General features: G+C 35.8%; 1 protein-coding gene across 1 annotated transcript in view; it reads left to right on the top strand.

The window, feature by feature from the left end:
• Nucleotides 1-20,114, top strand: part of LOC135206192 (tigger transposable element-derived protein 1-like) — a 197,270-nt gene extending 177,156 nt beyond the window's left edge. The window contains exon 4 of the mRNA XM_064237529.1: nt 18,004-20,114. The gene's annotated coding sequence lies outside the window, so the exon portion shown is untranslated. The remainder of the gene's footprint in view (nt 1-18,003) is intronic.
• The last annotated feature ends 903 nt before the right edge of the window (nt 20,115-21,017 follow it).

Genomic DNA, 21,017 nt, shown 5'->3' with positions numbered 1-21,017 from the left:
TATGTAAATAAAGGCAAAAGCCACGAAGGAAAGTGAAACAATGGAGTGCCGCTGCCAGGCCTTTCGACTTCTTGTTATTTATTAAGCAGACTGATATACGTAAATATGAAAGGGGTTACAATTTAAGAGGTTTACAAAAGATTGAGTCCAACTGCTCGGAAGTAGGGAGAAGACAATTAAAAGATTATACAGGGCGGTGACTGACCAGAAATTGTTAAAAAACTGCAATTCAATCAATCTCATTTTGTTAAATAATAAATTTTTTTCTCTCACAAAGTGAAAATTTTTACAAAACATAATAAACATACCGATACAAAGAAACTATCTTTAAGGTGACTAATTTGTAATTAAGTCAGTGATTTTATCTCTGAGGTCATTCTTAAGGCTGTTTTACATTAGTGGACTTCTCATCAAGACTCAAGCAGCACCACCAACTCGTCAAGCCAAGCTTGATGGCTGAAGCCTGACCACTCCACTGACAACGACTCAGCTGTCTTCCAGTGCTCTATTTTACTGTATCGCCATGGAATGGTAAGGAGAAAAGATTCGTTTTTTGATAGTGTATTATCAGCATTATCTATGTTTATGGAATGCAAAGTTGAAATCATGTTAGAATTGAGATGTACGTTATTTCCTTTTAATGAAAAGTTATCACTTAATTTTGCAGCCATACAACTTGTCATTGCCATGGTATTTCACCTTCATTATTGAAGTATTTTTCGAAAATAGTCCGTTCTCCAGAAAGTTCTTTGAAGATTTTTCCTGAACTTCCTTTGTTCCTTCGCTGTAGAAGCCAATCATTTGTCGATATCCTTCTTTTCTTATCACAATTGTGCATTTGATCATACTTTTGTGCTACAGCAACGGCAACACAGGCAAATTCCTCCTCGTCACTGCTCATCGTGGCTGTTAGGGAAATAATGTAGTGTAGAGGCAATATGCACTGTGCAGCACGTTTCATCACCCAAGTGGGTAGGCATATGCTGACAGGGGAGACTTATGGAAAGTGCTGTGAATTCTAGTGTAAAACAGCCCTTAAACATTTGACTTATAGAAGGGTCCAAATAATACAAGCCAGAGCTAAGGTTAAAATTGTTTTTGGAAGTATGTTGTATAACTGGGGATTCAAAAGATTTCTTGCAAAGACGTCTTTTGATCTAGTGATTACTGGACTAAGTCCAATTTATCCCGTGACAGTTTATATTTAAATGAATGAATTTTGCAGCGGATGTTTGCTCAGTTTTAACAGAATACTTATGCTGTTTAATTCTTTTTTTTAAAATCCTTGCTCGGTTGGCCTATATAAAAAGAGGGGCATTCCAAACACTTTTATATTCATCATTTTCCAAATTTTCGTGATTCAGTTATACACACACACACACACACACACATATACACACACACACACACACACACACACACACACACACACACATATATATATATATATATATATATATATATATGCTTAAAAAATCAAAATCACTTTAGATGCACGTGACTTCATAAATAAGCGAATCCCACAGGAAAATGATAGTCAGAAATCCAAGCGCTTTCGTCTTTACTCAGACATTGTCAAGGAGTTAATAAAGTACAATTGGAGAGAAAGGTCTCAGGTACAAAACAAGATCAAGAATACCAGATGGTTAATTGTCAAAGGGGTAAAAATTAAGAGATAATCCAGGATTATCAGATATCAAACGGTCAGAAACCTAACCGAAATTACAAAGTACCTTTACAGTCCAAAACATGTAAAAACTGAATATATTAATTTTGTTGCTTATGTTTATCTACAACTTTTTTCATAATGAAAGCATCAAGTTTAAATAAACCAAGACTTAAATTTAGAACATTTCTATTATTTGACTTGATGAAACAAGATTCAATGATATTCATTTTAACTGTGTCATTACATGGGATTAAGGCTCTTGCTTGCTTGACTCCAGTTAATAGGATGGTCTAAATCTCTCATATGTACGAATAATGCATTCGATATTTGCCCAGTTCTCACAGAATATTGATGTTGTTTGAGACGTTGTGAAAGAGATTTACCGGTCTGTCCGTAATAGACTTTATCACACATTTTGCAAGAAATTTCATATATGCAGCCTGGAAGATCTTTAGGAGAATTTTTTATTATTAAACTCTTGACATAAATATTACAGAAAACAACATTTATGTTAAAAAGCTTTAAAATTCTAGGAATATCTAAAAACCTTTCATCATAGGGTAATTTTAGAATGTTATGCTTACTAAATTCAAGTTTGTCATTAGTTGAATAAAATGTTTTTCTAGCTCTTTTCCATGCCACATCTATAAAAGTCCTTGGGTATTTAAGTTTCAATGCAATATCATAAATAGTTTTAATTTCAGCGTCAATAAACTGTGGGCTACAGACACGTAAAGCCCTTAGGAACATCCCAGAAAAAACAGAGAATTTAACATTTTGATGGTGATTGGATTAGTAATGAACAAAAGAGGCAATGTTAGTTGATTTTCGAAAGACTGAAAAGGTGAAATTTCTATCATTTCTATGGACAGTTACATAAAAAAAATTCAAATTACAATTTCTTTCTTCCTCTACAGTAAATTTTTATAGAAGGGACTAAATTATTGAGATTATTAAGGAATTCCTGGAGATTTTCGTGAACTGGCCAAATACAGAAGATATCATCCACATATCTAAACCAAATAACTTTTTGGGGCAAAATTCTTGGTAAGAGTTTTGTCTCAAAAAATTCCATGTAAATATTGCTAAGGACAGGAGATAAGGGATTACCCATATCCATGCCAAACTTTTGTACAAAAAATTCCCCATTAAAACAAAATTTACTATCTTTGATACAAAACCTTATGAGACTAATGAGGTTTGCTACACTTAAGGGAATGTCATGACGTTCTAATTCCTCCTCCAAATATTCAAGTAAGTCATCTACAGGCACTTTTGTAAATAAAGAGACAACATCAAAACTAACCATATTAAAATCAAAATTCAAATTTAAACTATTCAGTTTGTTTATAGAATCAACATTGTTTTTAACATTCGTGTTAGAAATGTTTCTTACCAAAGGAGTAAGAATTTTTACAAGCCATTTAGATAAATTATACATAACTGAGCCCACTGAACTGATGATTGGTCTGATAGGGTTATCGAATGCATTATTCGTACATAGGAGAGATTTAGACCATCCTATTAACTGGAGTCAAGCAAGAGCCTTTATCCCATGTAATGACACAGTTAAAAGGAATATCATTGAATCTTGTTTCATCAAGTCAAATAATAGAAATGTTCTAAATTTAAGTCTTGGTTTATTTAAACTTGATGCTTTCATTATGAAAAAAGTTGTAGATAAATATAAGCAACAAAATTAATATATTCAGTTTTTACATGTTTTGGACTGTAAAGGTACTTTGTTATTTCGGTTAGGTTTGTGACCGTGTGATATCCGATAATACTGGATTATCTCTTTTAATTTTTACCCTTTTGACAATTAACCATCCAGTATTCTTGATCTTGTTTTGTACCTGAGACCTTTCTCTCCAATTGTACTTCATTAACTCCTTGACAATGTCTGAGTAAAGACGAAGGCGCTTGGATTTCTGACTATCATTTTCCTGTGGGATTCGCTTATATATGTATATATATTTATACATATATATATATATATATATATATATATGACTATATATATATATATATATATATGTATAACTGAATCACAAAAAAATTGAATGTGATGAATATATAAATAAAGGCAAAAGCCAAAAAGGAAAGTGAAACGGAGTACTGTGAGGCCTTTCGACTCAATATCCTTTCCTTAGCAGGCTGACAATTATATGAAGATAAGTTTACAAAGAAAGGTCGTACAAATGACAGATAGGGATTATAAAGTAAAACATGTACCTAGAATCCAACCCACCTGGAGAATTAGTAACCTTCCCAAAACAGGGGTACAATTTAAGAGATTTACAAAAGGTTAAGTCCAACTGCTCAGAAGCAGGGACAAGACAATTAAGAGATTATGAAGGGCAGTAACTGACCGCACACAAAATTTCATTTTGTTAAACAATAAAACCTTTTTTGCTAGGTAAACTTATTCACAAAAAATATATTAAATATACAAATACAAAGAAAGTAACTATAAGGTAACTAATTTGTAATTAAGTCTGTGATTTTATCTTTAAGATCATTCATTAACATGTTACTTATACAAGGGTCAAGATTAAACAAGCCAAATCTAATATTAAAATGACAATTGGAAGTATAATATCAGATTCTAAATGCTTTCATGACAAGGCATCTTTTGATTTTGCAATTATTGAACTGCCATTCCATTTTATTCTGTGGTCGTTTTCACTTAAATGAATGAGTATTACATTGGATGTTTGCCCAGTTTTGACAGAATACTTATGCTGTTTAATTCTTACTTCTAAATCCTTGCTAGATTGGCTGATATAAAATGAGGAGCAATCCAAACATAGAATTTTATATATTATGTTGTTGCTTTCCTTGGGGTTATTTTATATTAGCATTCCTTTTAGTGTTATTATAAGAAAAAAAGAGGTTGACTTTAAAAGATTTTAACAATGATTATGGTTTCAAAACTGCTAAAATAAGGCAAGCTAAGAATGTTCTTAGAAGTATCTTTCTCCATGTTGCTTACACTATAAAACTTTGTGTGGGCTTTAGTATAGAAAATATCTAATATATGTGAAAGGTAAATCTGTCCCTATTTTTCTTATGTATTCAATATCTTGATCCTAATATTGGGGACTGACAATGTGCAATGCTCGTAAAAACATAGAGGAAAAAATTGATATTTTGATATTAAGATGGTGACCTAAATAAAAATGGACATAAGTTACTTATAGATACTGAATTTCCATTGAAATGGTACTCTATGCATTAAAACATCTAAGAAAGGGAATCAAGTGTCTTTTTCCAATTCCAAAGTAAACTTAATTGATGGTACCTGGTTATTCAAATTAGAGAGTAAATCATTTTCATCAATACCAGCAGGAAATCAGCTAAAATGTTGTCAGCAATTATCTATACCATTTTAAAGGAATATAATTGATATGAGATGAATAGCATTTTTCAAAGAATTCCTTATTCAAATGCAAAACCTAGTGAGTGAAATAATATGACATACAGGTAGAGGTAATTCATGCTGGGCTAGTTTGTTACTAAGATACTCTAAAATAGAATCTATAAGGCCTTGAGTAAAACATCAAAACTAACGAATCTATCAGTGGGCCACAAAGTGATTTTGTTTAATTTGTTTTTATGATATTGAGCCAACAGTACTAATAATAGGCCGCATATGATTATTTTCTTTGTGCGTATTTACTAATTCGTACAAGTAAGGTAACAAAGGAAATTTGACTGACAATTGACTTATCAGTTCTTTTTTATCTTTAAGGATTTTTTTCACTGTGTTATTGAATTCTTTTTACTTGATCAAGGGGAATTTTGTTAGTTTTTTGCAAGTTGTATCATAATTCAGTAAGACTTGCATGCGTGATATGTAGTCAGCTTTATCTAAAATTACTATACTATTTGACTTATCAGCTTTTGGGATGCGAATTGTATTGTCTTTTTAAGATCAGTCAAACTTTTCTTATAGTTGGCAGGGAGGTTATTTTCATGGCTAACTTTGGCAGCTCCATAAACAATACCTTTAATTATGTCAACATGATTTTGAAGAAGATTACTATATTTTTCGTATTTACTTACGGATGATGCCATCATCAACACAGAAGGTCTATTCGATATAAAGATAGATAAACCATATCCAAGGGCACTCACAACATTTTCACTTATTTGTTCACTTGATAAGTTCACAGCCCTTTTTTGTATACTTATCTTCATACAATTGACAGTTTTAGGGGTATAATTCAATTCCAGGTCTTATGAGCTGACTGTGAACCGTTCTTAAAGTAGCCACTCTTGGGACCTTGTCTCGCCCTGTATGTAACTTAACCACTATGCCTAACTTCCACTTGCTCCTTTGCCCCTCATCATGAATGAGGACCACTTCCCCTTTATCAAGAGCTAAGCATCGTTCCTACTCGATGGGTTTCTCTTAGGATTGTCAAATACTCCCTCTCCCATCTTTTCCATAGGTTGTCGCACAATCTGGACACATATAAGAATATTTTCTCGGTGGACTCTCTCCGTCCATAGGTAGGGTCACCAGAGATCCCTTCCCAATTTACTGCTTCTCTTGGGAAGGACTTACGCTTTCTTCTAAGCATCCAATGGTTAGGGGTAAAAATTTACAACTGATTCAAGTCCCTGGGTGTGTAACTTAATGGTCTATCATTAATGATTCCTTCCAGCTCCACTAACACACAAGTCAGTTCTTCAAAACTGAGTAAGGCCCGGCATATTATATTTCTTAGGCATGACTTCAGAAGTCCTATTAGCCTTTCCTATATAGCACTAAACCATGGTGCTCTCGGTGGAATGAACTTTCAATTATACTGTACCTCCAACAGATGGTCCTTTACCCTGGGATTCTCCGACATGATTCTCAGATATTCTGGTGCTGACACAAATGTGGCGGCATTGTCACTCAACAAGAGTGCAGGGAAACCTCTTCTGTTTCAGAATTTTCTAAAACTCATGAGGAACGAGTCAAAGGACTGTTTATCATGTAGTTCCACATGTATGCCTCTGGTGGTGGGCATGCAAATAGAATGATATACCTTCTTAGGGCTCTGTCCATTTCCCTTAACCCATAATGCACCAGTGTAATCCACGGTTATGGTATTAAAAGGTTGCTTACATTGCACCCTGAAGTCAGGTAATGGAGGAATCACATTGGGCCTATATGGCCTTCCTTGCGTTCTCATACAAATAACACAATGGTGTAATATACTTTTTAGTTAACTGTCTAATTTGTGGGATCCAGAACTAGCCTGACACTCGCCACAGTTGCATTTACACCCATATGAGGGTTAGCATCATGATGTTCTTTAATAATTATTCAAGAAACATGGTAACTCTTCGGCAATAGTATAGGAAATTTAGCTGTTTTAGCTAAAGATTCAACTGTTGTATGAGAGGCAGTTTTGGTTTTCTTAACCCCTTCATCAAACCTTCGTGTTCCTTTTGGAAAAATTCCTTTTGCATGAGGACAATAGTCTTCTTTGTCTCTTGGAGTTCTTCCAAGGTCGGTTTCACCAGTTAATTTCAGATTGGCCAAACTCCTACAATTATTAAAAAATCACAGGATCCATGCTGTGGTCCTATAGACCTTTTTGACATTGCTGAATCTCTCCCAATTCAGCAAGTGAGTATTACCATTCAGTATGTCCCTTACAGTATTGAACAAAATGTTCTCTTTCTTACCCCATACAAGTGATTCATCCACCCATGACCTATCTATTGGCCAAAGGGAATTATCATCCGTAAGTACATATTTCTCACAAATACAGGTAGAACATTTTTCAATACTAGCCAAATTAGGGTGACTTTACAGTCCGACTAAATGAACAGTTCTACAAACTCATCCTTCTCAAAGGATTCTTTTAAAAATTTGGCCATTCTTGCTGCCAGCAACAATGCCATCAATTCAAGTTTTGGAGCATTCAGTTCTTTAATGGGTGTCACTCTTGCCTTCGCTATAATTAAATAAGAGTTTTCATTCTTAACTTTGTATGCTACACAGCCAAAAGCCATTTCACTGGCATCGCAGAATATGTGTAAGGAGTCCCCGCTTTCCTAGGCTAGTTTTCCTAAGAAAGGAAATATCAAGACATTTCTCCAAGTCTTTGGATAACTCAACCCATTGCTTCTGTAATGGGTCTGGGAGTTGATCATCCCAATCCAATTGTTGCTTTCACAAATTCTGCAAGTATATCCTTGCCCTAATAATAACAGGTAGAAGTACTCATAATGGATCGTAAATTTGTGCAACTGTTATTCACACTTCCCTTTTAGTCTGACTGGACTTATTTATCTTCACAGGATGTAATGTCAAGGTATCTCGCAATCTATACCTTATAGCTGCAAATAAAACAACTCAAAACCTATACACTAACAATCTATTGGTAGGGTCCATTGGATCTTCCAACCAAAAAAATCTTGTATAGTTTCTATCCTCTTCTCTTAGTTGCACCATTAAAAATACCTTCTCCATGTCACCAATATTGGCAAATGATTTTGTTCTAAACTGCAGTAGAACTTTGAGTAGGTCAGCTATTATATGGGGTCCTGTCCACAAACAATCATTCAAGCTTAACCCATGATGAGCTAAATTATTAGAGACTTCATCCATCTTGAAATATATGAACTCCTTATCCTCCTGATCCTTGAGGATTTTCTGATAATGTCTTAGATACCGGGCATCCTTCTGAAACTCAGCACACCGTTGCATTAGTCTATTTAAAGCCAACCCAAAGTTGGGGGTTAATTGCCTTTCCAAGGCAATAGCACAACACACAGTCTGTCATCTTCAGAATAGGTTATAGTACTCTCAAAGTTCTCTAATACATTCCTTTCCTATTCTGTTATCCTACTACAGTTAATACCTAAGTGGTGTAAACTCCATAAAGTTTCAAGATCTTCCTGTGGTTCCTTCAAATGAGTAGCCCATTCAGTAATAATTATCTCGTCTGTTTCCACTGCCAGTTTTAAAATAGAAACATGAGTCCTTGGTGGGAGAAGAGCTATAGGTTCCTGTTAAAACATACCCAAATATGGCTGGCAGCATTACTAAATTCTCAAATTTCCTAAACCCTCGATGTAGTATGTTGTACACATTGTCAACCCCTATCAACAACTCTATAGCTGATTTTTGTTCTATGGGTAGATCGAAATCTTTATCAGCCAAGCTGATGTTCGTTTTGCACATCGGCCTTCAATTCTTCTTAATCTCGAATTTCTTTGTAAATTCTCGTAGCTCATCTACCATTATACAGTCCATACAAATCAATCTACCCCTGTGAGGTACAACATGTTAACCATTTCATACTCTTTGACTGGTTTTGAAGTCAAATAACCTCTCAATGCTATGTTTTCAGCTGCCTTACTCTTATAATGGAGTCCTTCAAGAGCCACTCTCTTTATAAATAATCTCTCGGCACAGGTATCCATAAACCCTCTCTCTCGCACAATGCGACCTCTTCTACCCCTCAGGGTTATTGTGGCTGTAGGTAAGATAGACTGCTTAGCCTTCTTATTCCCGTCTGATACTTGTCAAAGAGAGCGTTCCCACTTGTATCCCACCTTCTTTAGTCTTTGGTTGGTTTCGATTGCATATAGCCTTATTCATACTGATACTGAGACAATTCTTTGATACCCACAGAGTGTCTTGCAATATATATGTATATATATATATATAGATATAATATATATATCTATATATCTATATATATATATATATATATATATATATATATATCTATGTATATACAGTATATATATATGATATCTTATATATATATATATATATATATTATATATATATATATATATATAGATATATCTAATCTATTATATTATATATCTATATATAATATATTCTAGATATATCTATATAGATATATATATATATATATATATATATATATATATATATATATATATATATATATATATATATCATATATATATATATATATATATATATATAGATATATATAGATATATATATATATATATCTATATATATATATACATATATATTGCAAGACACTCTGTGGGTATCAAATAATTGTCTCAGTATCAGTATGAATATGGTGGTATCCAAGCTGCTACAGTAGTCTAGATACACTGCATGACTGGTCATGCATGTAATGAGGAGGTAGTCAAAGGGGGGCAGGGTACCTCCTCATTACATGCATGACCAGTCATGCAGTGTATCTAGACTACTGTAGCAGCTTGGATGCCACCATATTCATACTGATACTGAGACAATTCTTTGATACCCACAGAGTGTTCGTTTGCAATATATATCTAGATATATATATATATATTATAATATATATATATATAATATTATATATTGTACTATACATAGATATATATATATATATATATATATATATATATAGATATACATCTATTATATATATATATATATATATATATATATATATATCTCTCTCTCTCTCTCTCTCTCTCTCTCTCTCTCTATCTATATATATATATATATATATATATATATACATATATATTGCAAGACACTCTGTGGGTATCAAAGAATTGTCTCAGTATCAGTATGAATATGGTGGCATCCAAGCTGCTACAGTAGTCTAGATACACTGCATGACTGGTCATGCATGTAATGAGGAGGTACCCTGCCCCCCCTTTGACTGCCATGGGTCCGGTGTGGTTGGCCCCTACGTTCATGAATGGGCGAACAAGGCACATTCTATCAGCTGGGAGGGGAGTAGGCAGTGGATGGCTAAGAAGAGATATGAAGGCGATGATGCATACCCTACATCCCCCTACTACTTGTTTGGGTGTGGCCCTCAATCCAGGACTCCAACACTCCTGGCATAAAGGGTCCTTATTCATGAAGGTGTTTAAGATACATCATTACATGAAGGTGTTTAAGATACAACATGAAGGTGTTTAAGATACATCAGTACTAATTTCCCCTTTAAAGGTAACAAAATCAATTCACATATTTATTCCAGTAACATTGACTCTACTGCAGGTGTACACAACTCCTTCCCTCATTACTAATCCTAGTTGAATAATGAAATTATCAGTGTTGGGGGTACCCTTATCCCGTTCTCCAATCTATCACAGACTGTAGGCAGATAGTGTCGTTGCTCCATATAGGCAAGTTTAAAAAAGGAATCAGCCTTGCAGCGTGCAAACTTCAAGATACACTTCATAAATCCCATCAACATTACAAAATCAACCTTACTTCCCTCTATCTCCAGATCTCGGCACTTCCCTTCATCTCTCAATTCTTGAAGTCCTGCTACTAGTTGTATTCGGTCTGTAGTTGATGATTCATCAACACTCACAGGTGGGTCAGCTCTGTCAGTCTGGTTTAGGATGGCCGGTCCTGTATGCCACAGTTGGTTATCACTCAATTCCCTAAGGGTGGAGCCTCATGTCAGGATGTCGACTGGATTACAGCTGGTGGGGATGTACCTGAGTTCGATGTCACATTCCTGCTGGAGAAAACAAAAAGTGCTTTTGTTTCCCTCCCGACTGTCTACCCAGGCCATAGCTACCTTGCTGTCTGTCCAAATGAAGATGTATTGGATCCCTAGAAGTTCCTTTAAATTGTTTCCCTAAACCTAAACCCTAATTGCAAGGCTAGCAATTCTAATTTGGGTATTGTCTGAGAGGTGCCAGATTCTGACACCTTCGGCCACGAGGGTCGTGGTAGGTCTTCCCCTCGCTGCAATGTGTCGTCCTCCATATTAGACCAGGAGCCCAGAGCATTTATTCATGTGAAAGACAGCAAAAGATTCAACATTATCAATATCATGCCTGACCCTCATATAATGGATTTCTGTATTGCTGCCGGGGCAGAGCTGGGGCTAAGACCCCCAAATACCTCATAGTAGGGGGGCGGGGGTGAAAAATTACATTTATTCATGTGAACTTCAGCAAGGCTAAAACTAGTCTAGAATGGTGGGCAGGAGTCTCATGACTACTAAATGCAGAATGACAGTAACTTTTGGTGGGGCGTTGCCTCTGACAGCAAGCCCCATCCTTAAGGAAAAAATGACATTTATTCATGTGAAAAGTGGCAAGACTGGAGATGGTCTCAATTAGTCCTTTGGAGTCCCTTACACACTAAATGGACAATGACAGCCAGTTAAGGTGGGGCTTTGACCCTGACAGCAACCCTACCTCAAACCCGGGGTAAAAATGACATTTATTCATGTGACCATCGGCAAGGCTGGAAATGGTCTCAGTTAGTCCTTTGGAGTCTCCTGCACACTAAATGGACAGTAACAGCCATTTAGGGTGGGTCTTTGACCCTGACAGCAACCCTACCTCAAACCCTAGGTAAAAATGTATTACTGACAACCTCCCAAAAACTGTTGTTGCATACATGGACCCGATCTCATAACCACCAATAAGAAATGATGTTGTACAGGAAACCATGGATAGAGCAGTTAAAGTTGCAAAGGATATGAACCAAGACTATGCCATAGTTTCTTATGATCTGGCTGTTGCTTTGAAAGCATTTTCCATTCAAGCTCTACAACGTCCATTATTTGACAACCAGATAATACTATTGGGGAATTTCCATTTAGAGATGGCTTTATATGCAGCCATTGGAACATTTAATGCAGACTCTGGAATTGAATACTTATTAACTGAAGCTGGAATCCTGGCCACTGGATCTCTTACACATTTCTTGAAAAGCAAGTTCTACAACCGGTAGAACTTGTTGCAACTGCTCTCTTCAAAGACCTGTTGAGGAATTATGAGGAATTTTTCCAAAGTCTCATAAATGGTCAACATGGTAGCACAGCAGCATACTGGGCACTCTAGGTATACTTAATCAGCAGAGTACACCAGGAACTGCAGAGAGCAGTGCACACTAACAACATTAAAATCCTTCCCTATGTTATTGAGTTCTTTGCTCTAGATTGGCCAAATTATGCAAGATGGGGATCTCTATTCCTTTCAAATCTTCGACAGATGGACCCCAAAGCTTTGGACACTCTACAGGCAGGGGCCTTCTCTATCCGACGCACCAGTAAATAATACTCGAGATGTCAAGTTGATCTAACTTTAGAGCAGACTGTTAACAGGGATGCTGCTTTGCCAATGAGAGGAATAACTGCTTTCAGAAACTCTGAGAATGCCTTCAGAAGATGGTCTATTACCCTGACTCAGTGTGGTATGGCCTTATCAGAATTACGGCAATTGTAGGCTTTCATTCAGGGGAACAGCCAGCCAGTCAGTTACAGCAATGGAGAGTGAGGCATGACAACAATGATATTGAAACCCTTGCCAGAGTCATTAATGATACCTGTAACCCATTTGATACTCAGTCACCACATGAACTAGCCAATGTGGCAACAGGTAAAGAAGCAAAGGAAGAAACAAAGATTTACCTTTTAAGTACATTGAAACTGGAGTAGTACTTCGATTGAAACTTGAGACCGAGTGTGAAGCGGACAGTTCAAGATTCCTGAAAACTGTAACACGAACAAAGGTGTTAAACTTTGCCACAGAAAACACCAAACCTCAATGTTGTTACAAAGATAAAGTAGCAGAAGTAGTCAGAGATGTGTTTGCAAGAATTCTAGCACTGGGAAGTAAAATAAATGTCACATGCAACCTTCAGTACATTTTAACCTTCCCAATTACAGATGCACACTCCCCCTTGCTCGTAGTGATGGAACTCCCAACAAGACAGACAAGGCAACTCTCACTAAACTGCTTGAGGGAAACCAGGACACAATTCTGACTGCCATTGCTCTGCCTCAAGTCAGTGCAAGTGTGGTTGATAGTGGATTCATCCTATATGAAACCCTCCTTCGCCACAGCAAGTCAACTTATGGAACTATGGCCAGGGATTTGCTTGTCAAAGTATGTTGCTTTAGAGGAGAAGAAATTCACCTTGTGCTTGATAAGTATGTGTCCACTTCAATTAAAGATCAGGAAAGAAAATCTCGTGGTGGGGGTAATCAATCCTAATTTGTAATCAGTGGACCAGATCAAGCACAGCAGCATAGTGGAATAGATCTCCCGAAGAACAGCACTTTTAAAGAAGAGTTTGCATGCCTTAGTATGCAAGAATGGAGAAATCCACATAAAAGAAAAATTTTTGGAAGGAAAGTTTTGTATGTGTCACATGGTGGTGAATGTTCAAAGTTCATGTTCACTGAGACAGGGGTTGGTAGCCAGATTGATGAGCCAAGTTACCTACAGGCTCAGCATGGTGAAGCTGACAGATTTATTCCTTTCTATGTGAGAATTCACAGGGGGACCATTATGGTAAGGTCGTCTGACACTGATGTGTTGGTCTCATTGGATGATCAGATTGCATGACATTGATAATGGACGTGGTTCATGTAACCATTGCAGTTACATCAACGTTTTTTTATCGCTGCTCGACTTGAAGAAAAGCACTCTGGCCTGACTGAGGCTCTCATAGGATTTCATGCCCTTACCGGATGTGATTATACACCTGCTTTCAACAGACTGGGAAAGGTAAAACCATATCATTGATTGGAAGCAATTACTGCAGAAAATCATGTAAAAGCCTTGCATTCTCTGACATCAGAAGTAGACACGATGACTGTGACTTCTTATGTATGTGCACTGTATGGTTTTAACACGTCAGACATCAATGAAGCAAGGTATAAGGCCTTCATGCATATGTTGGTGTGGGGGGGGGGGGGGGGTGGTAAGAAAACAGATCCACTGGCGAGGATGAAGAAGATTAACTGTGTCTCCCTCCCTCCATCATATCAAGAGAACAAATTTTGTGGATAAAATGTGGAAACAAGCTGATGAAGTTAATCCTTCTGGTGGGGAGAGTCCAATCAAGTATAGCTAGATGAAAACTTGGGATGGTTCACTGGAAATCCTGTTCCCAGCTCTATAACTAAAACTGACAATGGAGAGGATGGGGTCCAAATGATGGCTGAGGAGGATGAGGATTCAGACAGTGTATGTCTTATGAGGGTCAAAATGACCCTCATCTAAATAATAGGAGAGAAATCCTAACTGGGAAATGAACCTATCTTCGATGGTAATAGTCCCTTTGAATACCACCTCTGTAGCTAGCTGAAAATCAATTATTACAAAACTTTAGGCAAATACAAACTCCCGCTATTACAAAAATATAATCCTTATTACCCAAAATAGCTAACATGAAAATGGAATAAAATGAGGTAAAGAACGTCCCAAAAAGCGTTAAACCACCATTACTCTTCCACGAAATCATATTTAGATAAGTCCCCCCCCTTATCTACTTCTGTCCCACTATTCATTAGTCTTTATCAATAACTGTCAACACAAGTCTAGAGAATCCATTTTTAAATGGTGACTTCAAATCCATCTGAAATTGAGAATATAATTACCAAACAATAAATGAGTGTTGCACCACACTTCCCTTTCTCTAGAAACTGAACTCAATGTCACTACACAAAAGGTATAACTTTTCAAAGTGTTTCCATTTTACCTTACAACGGATCTCTAAACGCCCTCCTCTATGGCGAGTTTCCACACACAGTGAATATCAGATAATGCCTCCTCTAAATGCCTCACTAAGGGTTTTTTATTCCATCTTACAAACATACGTATGTACACTGACCAACAGACATACAGATACATGCACACTACTGAACACACAAATACACGCACGCTAGTCGATTCTGCGCGATTCCATTTCCCACGTACACGTTTTATCTAGCGCACGTATTCAGTGACCTGAAGTGACCTTTCCTTGCGGTTTACTTCATCTCTCTGGAATGCAACCCCCCTCGTCATCTGTGATCGGCGTGTTTTCGATGTGTGTCTCATATCAGCATCTTGAGGAATTCATTGTTTTGCACCTGTCTCGAAACACCAAGCGCTAAGGTTATCAATCCCATTTATTTTAATATATATCTACTTATACATCTGACCAGTGCCTTAATATATGGATTGAGGATAGTAATAATACCAAGGAAGAAGACAATTTATGTGATATTTCCCTTTCTACTATACTTAAATCATTTTCAGCTGAGATCAAATTCAAAGACATAGCAGCTAATAATCTAAATTTATGATAAAATAACATTAAAGTACTATACCATTTAACCATAAGAGGATCATGTTTGAATCATTAACACTAACTTTCATTTCAAAAGTTTTATAATAGCTGAGTAAATAAGGAGAAAACATGCAGGTTTATTATCAGCTGCAAAAAATTAATGTATAATACATCTTCCTGAAATGCTTGAGACACAAAATTAATATTGAATATGTGATAAGCCTTGAGTTTCTGATAATGTTACTAGTTAGTTTTGTGTGGGGATAATGTATTATCATTCACATCTATTCACTATTATAATTTTTTAAAGTTTTTTCTTTTTCAAGTTAGTAGAGAATTCTGCTTTTTGTATCAGAGTATGATCAATTGTTCATTTTGTTAATTTTCATCAATATTATAATATATTAACACTAATATGAATAGATATACAGAGAAGTAAGCTACAATTATAGTATTTCATTTAGGAATGCAATGCTCATTTTTTTTCAATAAAATTTCTCATTCATTTAAACTGTTTTCATATCTATACTGTAGACGTTTTTATATCATAAATGATTTTTATTTAATGAATTTAGTGTGTAGGAGACTCCTAGGGACAGACTGAGAATTTCTAGCCTTGCCTGTTTTCATATGACCCGGTAACTGAACACCATTACACGCACACCTACAAACTAATACATGATATAACCAAATACAATGCTTTTCCTATCTAAATACGAATATAACAAAACATAATATCTTCCTTTTATACAATACGCATTTCCACTGCGAAAATGAGGAAAATATATGCAAAGATACATTAAGACTTGTAGTAAAGTACAACCCCTCTTGTCGAAGTTTCGACACCAGAGTTCAGCTGAATGTCTCCCAAAAGAATTAAAATTAACAACATAAAAATTAGAAGTTAAACTAATAAATAGATTCATAACAACAACAGCATAGTAATAATTAAAAGAACAGCAAACATTAAAATCAACAGCAACAGTGTTCATGTTATTTACTATAATTTCATTGAAAGGATGAATAAAGCTGACCGTAATGTCATTAAAAGAACCCTGGAAGCAACTGGTCGACAAGATGAAGCTGGAACGCTTTGTAAGGCAAATAAGAAACCAACCAGAACTGCCTTAATCGACAGGGGGAGGGCAGTCAGGATGGTTTTAGAAATTATAAAATGCTTGGATGGAAAGATTCGGTAAGGAAGAAGGCGCTTTCCCGATAATCCACCAAACAGATTTTGCTTTTCTCATCAACCTGTTCTACACACTTTGAAAAAACCGGAAAGTAAACAAAATAAAGGCAAAATGCCTGATTGTATCCTCAAGTATGGCTAACTCAAACCCATGACCATGGAGGGTCATGGTACAATGGGTATGGCATAGTCTAAGGTTGTGTTCAGAGTAACCTCCTCTTCAAAGGGTTGCCTACCGTGGCCATAGGGTCTCTTCCACCTGCTGGTTTGGTTTCAGTGTCCTTTCCTAGAAGAGTTGTCTGCCAAGGCTTAAGAGTCATTTCCATCCTAACACGTGCAGGCAGGTACGTCACATCCTGCAGTGAATGTTGTGAAGGAAAAGCCACATTAATTCCTTACATCATTTTGAATTCTGCCAGGGGAGGTAACAACCTCTTTGTTTATATCCTGGTCTGACATAGTGATAAGTATTATTAAACAAAACGTGTTAGGAGGTCAATAGGTAAAGAGGTTATTTTGGTTATTAAAGGCAGAGATATACCTGGAAAAAGTAAACAGTAGATTTTGATTATAAATATAGAAAGATGATTGCTCGAAAGAGCATTGTCAAATTAGGAGAGAGAACAATTTTGATGATAAATTAAAACTTATTAAGACTGAATCTTATTTTTCTGTTTGTTTGACGAATGTACAAAACTGATAATGATATCATTATCATTGCATTTTATTATTTATCGTTTTGTAATTGTATTTGCATTTCGCATGACTCCATCACTAAAAGTTCTTGAAAGCAGTGGTCCAGTGGAGGCTGAACCAGTAGAACGACTGATATTTATTGTCTCATTTTCCCAGTGAACTATCTATCTTTCTATCTGTCTGTCCAGTGATGAATAAAAAAACATTACTGATATTCCTCTTTCGACGTATTTTCAGCTATGCTACTGTTTAACTATTGATACTAAAATGCAAATGCTCGCTACTTTGACATTATTTATGAGTTTACTTATACAAAACGCTCACATGCACTCGTGCATGTTAATATGTCAACAGCTATTCTCTTGACTGATGCATTTTTTATGAGCCAAGTTTTTTTTTCCTTTTTCTTTTTAGGCAAACGACTGACGGTCATAAACTCTTCTTTTCTGGTCCTTTCCTTCATGATCGTGCGGCGGTAGCAGGCCATACAATAATAGCTACTATACATTAATAGATTAAACACTATGATAACGACCACTTCGGCAAGAAACATCGATTCAAGGCTAAGGGACCACCACTTATCATTCACATAGCTGTGAACACGTCTTGATGTGTGGCGTTTCGCCCGCCCAGTCTTGGACTACACACAGTCAATGGTTCGCTCTCATCGCGTCAGCATATCCCATGCAAGAATCCAGAGTCACCTTACACAGCAGTCGACGGACCGATGAGTGCCTGCTGTCACTTATTGTCTAGCCGGTCGGATTTTATAGAATTCCGTGTCTGGAATTTAAGAGGTCAAAATCATTGTTGATTATTGCTCGGATATTTATAAGGAAAAGGCTATAAACATTTTCCGATGTTGCTCTGTACTGTTGGGTGCGTATTGATTGAAGTGGATTCGCCTGCAGCGTGTTGTGGTTACCGGCAGTAGAGCAGGTAATGAAAGATTTAATGTTTTCCGTACATCATTACCGGCAGAGTCATGTAGTTGCTCAGTACAGACTGACAGGTTTCCAGTACTTTTCACACACTCATGTTTTTTTTAGCAGAATTAAATGTATCCGTTCGTGCTTTTGCGATGCTATTTCACACACTGTACAGTATATCTTATTATTTTTGTCTTGAATGTCACATTACAATTATTGAGAGAGAGAGAGAGAGAGAGAGAGAGAGAGAGAGGTATAAGTATTAAGTTGCTTAACTAAAAAGTACCACGTTTAGGGTGTAGTTATTTTCATATTTCATTGCATTCCACGATTACTCTCTCTCTCTCTCTCTCTCTCTCTCTCTCTCTCTCTCTCTCTCAATAATTGTAATGTGAAATTCAAGAGAAAAAAAATATAAGATATACTGTACAGTGTGTGAAATGGCATCGCAAAAGCACGAACGAAAACATTAAATTATGCTTAACGGATCTTAACGATGCGTGTTTCCATAGTTATCAGTTGCCATATTTTGACCATTTTTCCCTATGCTACCATTTTAGATGTGATATAATTTTTGATATGTCTCTTGGATTAAATGTAATGTGTAGAGTCCAGCTTAGTTTAGGTTATGAACTACGTGGAATTGCTGTTAGTTGCAAGATTATGGAAAATTTTAAAGTGCAAGCTATGATATAAGGTCATTGTTGCTTAATGGATTTTGTTATCAATTAGAGAGACCAGAACCCCAAAGTGTCAGTTGAGGTGTTACTCCTCTGTATATATATATTATATATATATATATATATATATATATATATATATATATATATATATATATGTACATACATATATATTACATTTTTTATTTCTTTAATTGTAAATGAATATTGGTTTTAGCGATCAGAGGAATAATGAGTGATTCAGTAATATTATTCATAGATTAAAGGAAATGATTTTATTTTTATGAGGTATATGAGGGTATCCCCAAACATCTTCCTGTTGAACATAAAAAAGGATCTTCCCTTCCTGGTCTTTTTCAGATTGTACTATTGCAACTAATGCTGATTTCGTAATTTCAAAGATAAGTTGTAACTCGCTGAATATCAAAAGACATCATTTGGACTGTGGACTGTGATGACATCTTTTTGGCATTAGTCTCACCATTTATAGCCCGATGTACTCATGTTTTTCTGAATCTATTCCAAGATATTATATGTAGTATGAGGAAATCTAAACTCTTGATCTGTCCTGGTAAAACTATTCTGGCTATTTGCTAGAAAATTCCCTAACATTTCAATAATTCAACTGTTATCCTTTTCATCTTTTTCGAAGCTTTTGGTCATTCAACATTTCCACTATTAATCCTTTACCTTTCCCTGTATTATCTGCTCACGAAATTAATGGTGTTATATATCTTCCTTGGAGAGTGTCAAGGTATTGATCAATAATATACTTTGGCATGATTCCTGTTGGGTTCCGTTGATGGATTAAATTTTGTGCTTTTTTTAACATTTTAACTTTCATGTTTCTCTACAAGCTGTAATTTTGTTGCGTATACATCGACTGTAAGGCATTTGTTTTAAAGCTTTCATCATTCTAATTTTTTAAATACCTTTAATGGATTGTCTTCGCTGCCTCCCCAGGGCAAGTTCCAGGGCAAGACTTATACTTTGGGGCTTTAATTGCCCAAAGCAAAAAGGTGGAAATGCCAAAATTGTATTTTGCAACTAACAAAGAGTGGCATAAGTTGATCCCATCACATGCTGTCCCTTCTTGATTCAATGATAGTCTAATTGGTTATAAAGCAAAGATGAAACAACGGCATAAATTTGTCTGATGGCTCATTTAAGGTTTTACATCCAAACAGCTAATAAAAAAGATCATGAACTACATATCATAAATGGATATACAGGCCTTAAGAATTAAATTGTAAAATGTAGCATGAAATAAATGCAGTTACATGTAATTTGTATGACTAAAAAATTCGGCTGCAATAAAAAAATTCAATTTTTGTCCAGCCTGATCTAGTCTTGGTGGAAAAATGGAGACAATAGGCGAGGAAGACAAGATGTAGTTAACCCTGAAAGAGACGATCAACGTGGTTCTTTAACGATGGAAGTTTACATTCGTAACGAAAATGGAATTTGGAGGAGAGTTCTAAGCCTTGAGCGTAAAGAAAAAGAATCGCACAAGACCAAGAAATCCAGATTGCTGATTCCTCTGTTGTGGAAGAGGAGCTGTGAATTAGCAAGGTTTACAAAAAAAAAAAAAAAAAAAAAAAAAAAAAAAAGAAAAAACAGGGATTTGATGGGAATTAAGAATTTACAAATTTAAAGCTATCAAACAGGAAGTTGATTATGGATTAAAATGCAGACTTAGAAAATGGGTCAACTGCACAGATTATACAGGATTGTACATTACTGGGCTTAATAACAAAAACTGATTTTTGGAAAAATTTCAACTTTTTTTTTTCACATCCAGTTCTTATTTTCTGCTGGA

Source organism: Macrobrachium nipponense, chromosome 11 (assembly GCF_015104395.2).
Source record: "Macrobrachium nipponense isolate FS-2020 chromosome 11, ASM1510439v2, whole genome shotgun sequence".
Taxonomy (NCBI): Eukaryota; Metazoa; Arthropoda; class Malacostraca; order Decapoda; family Palaemonidae; genus Macrobrachium; species Macrobrachium nipponense.
This window is presented reverse-complemented; position numbering and strand designations above follow the sequence as displayed.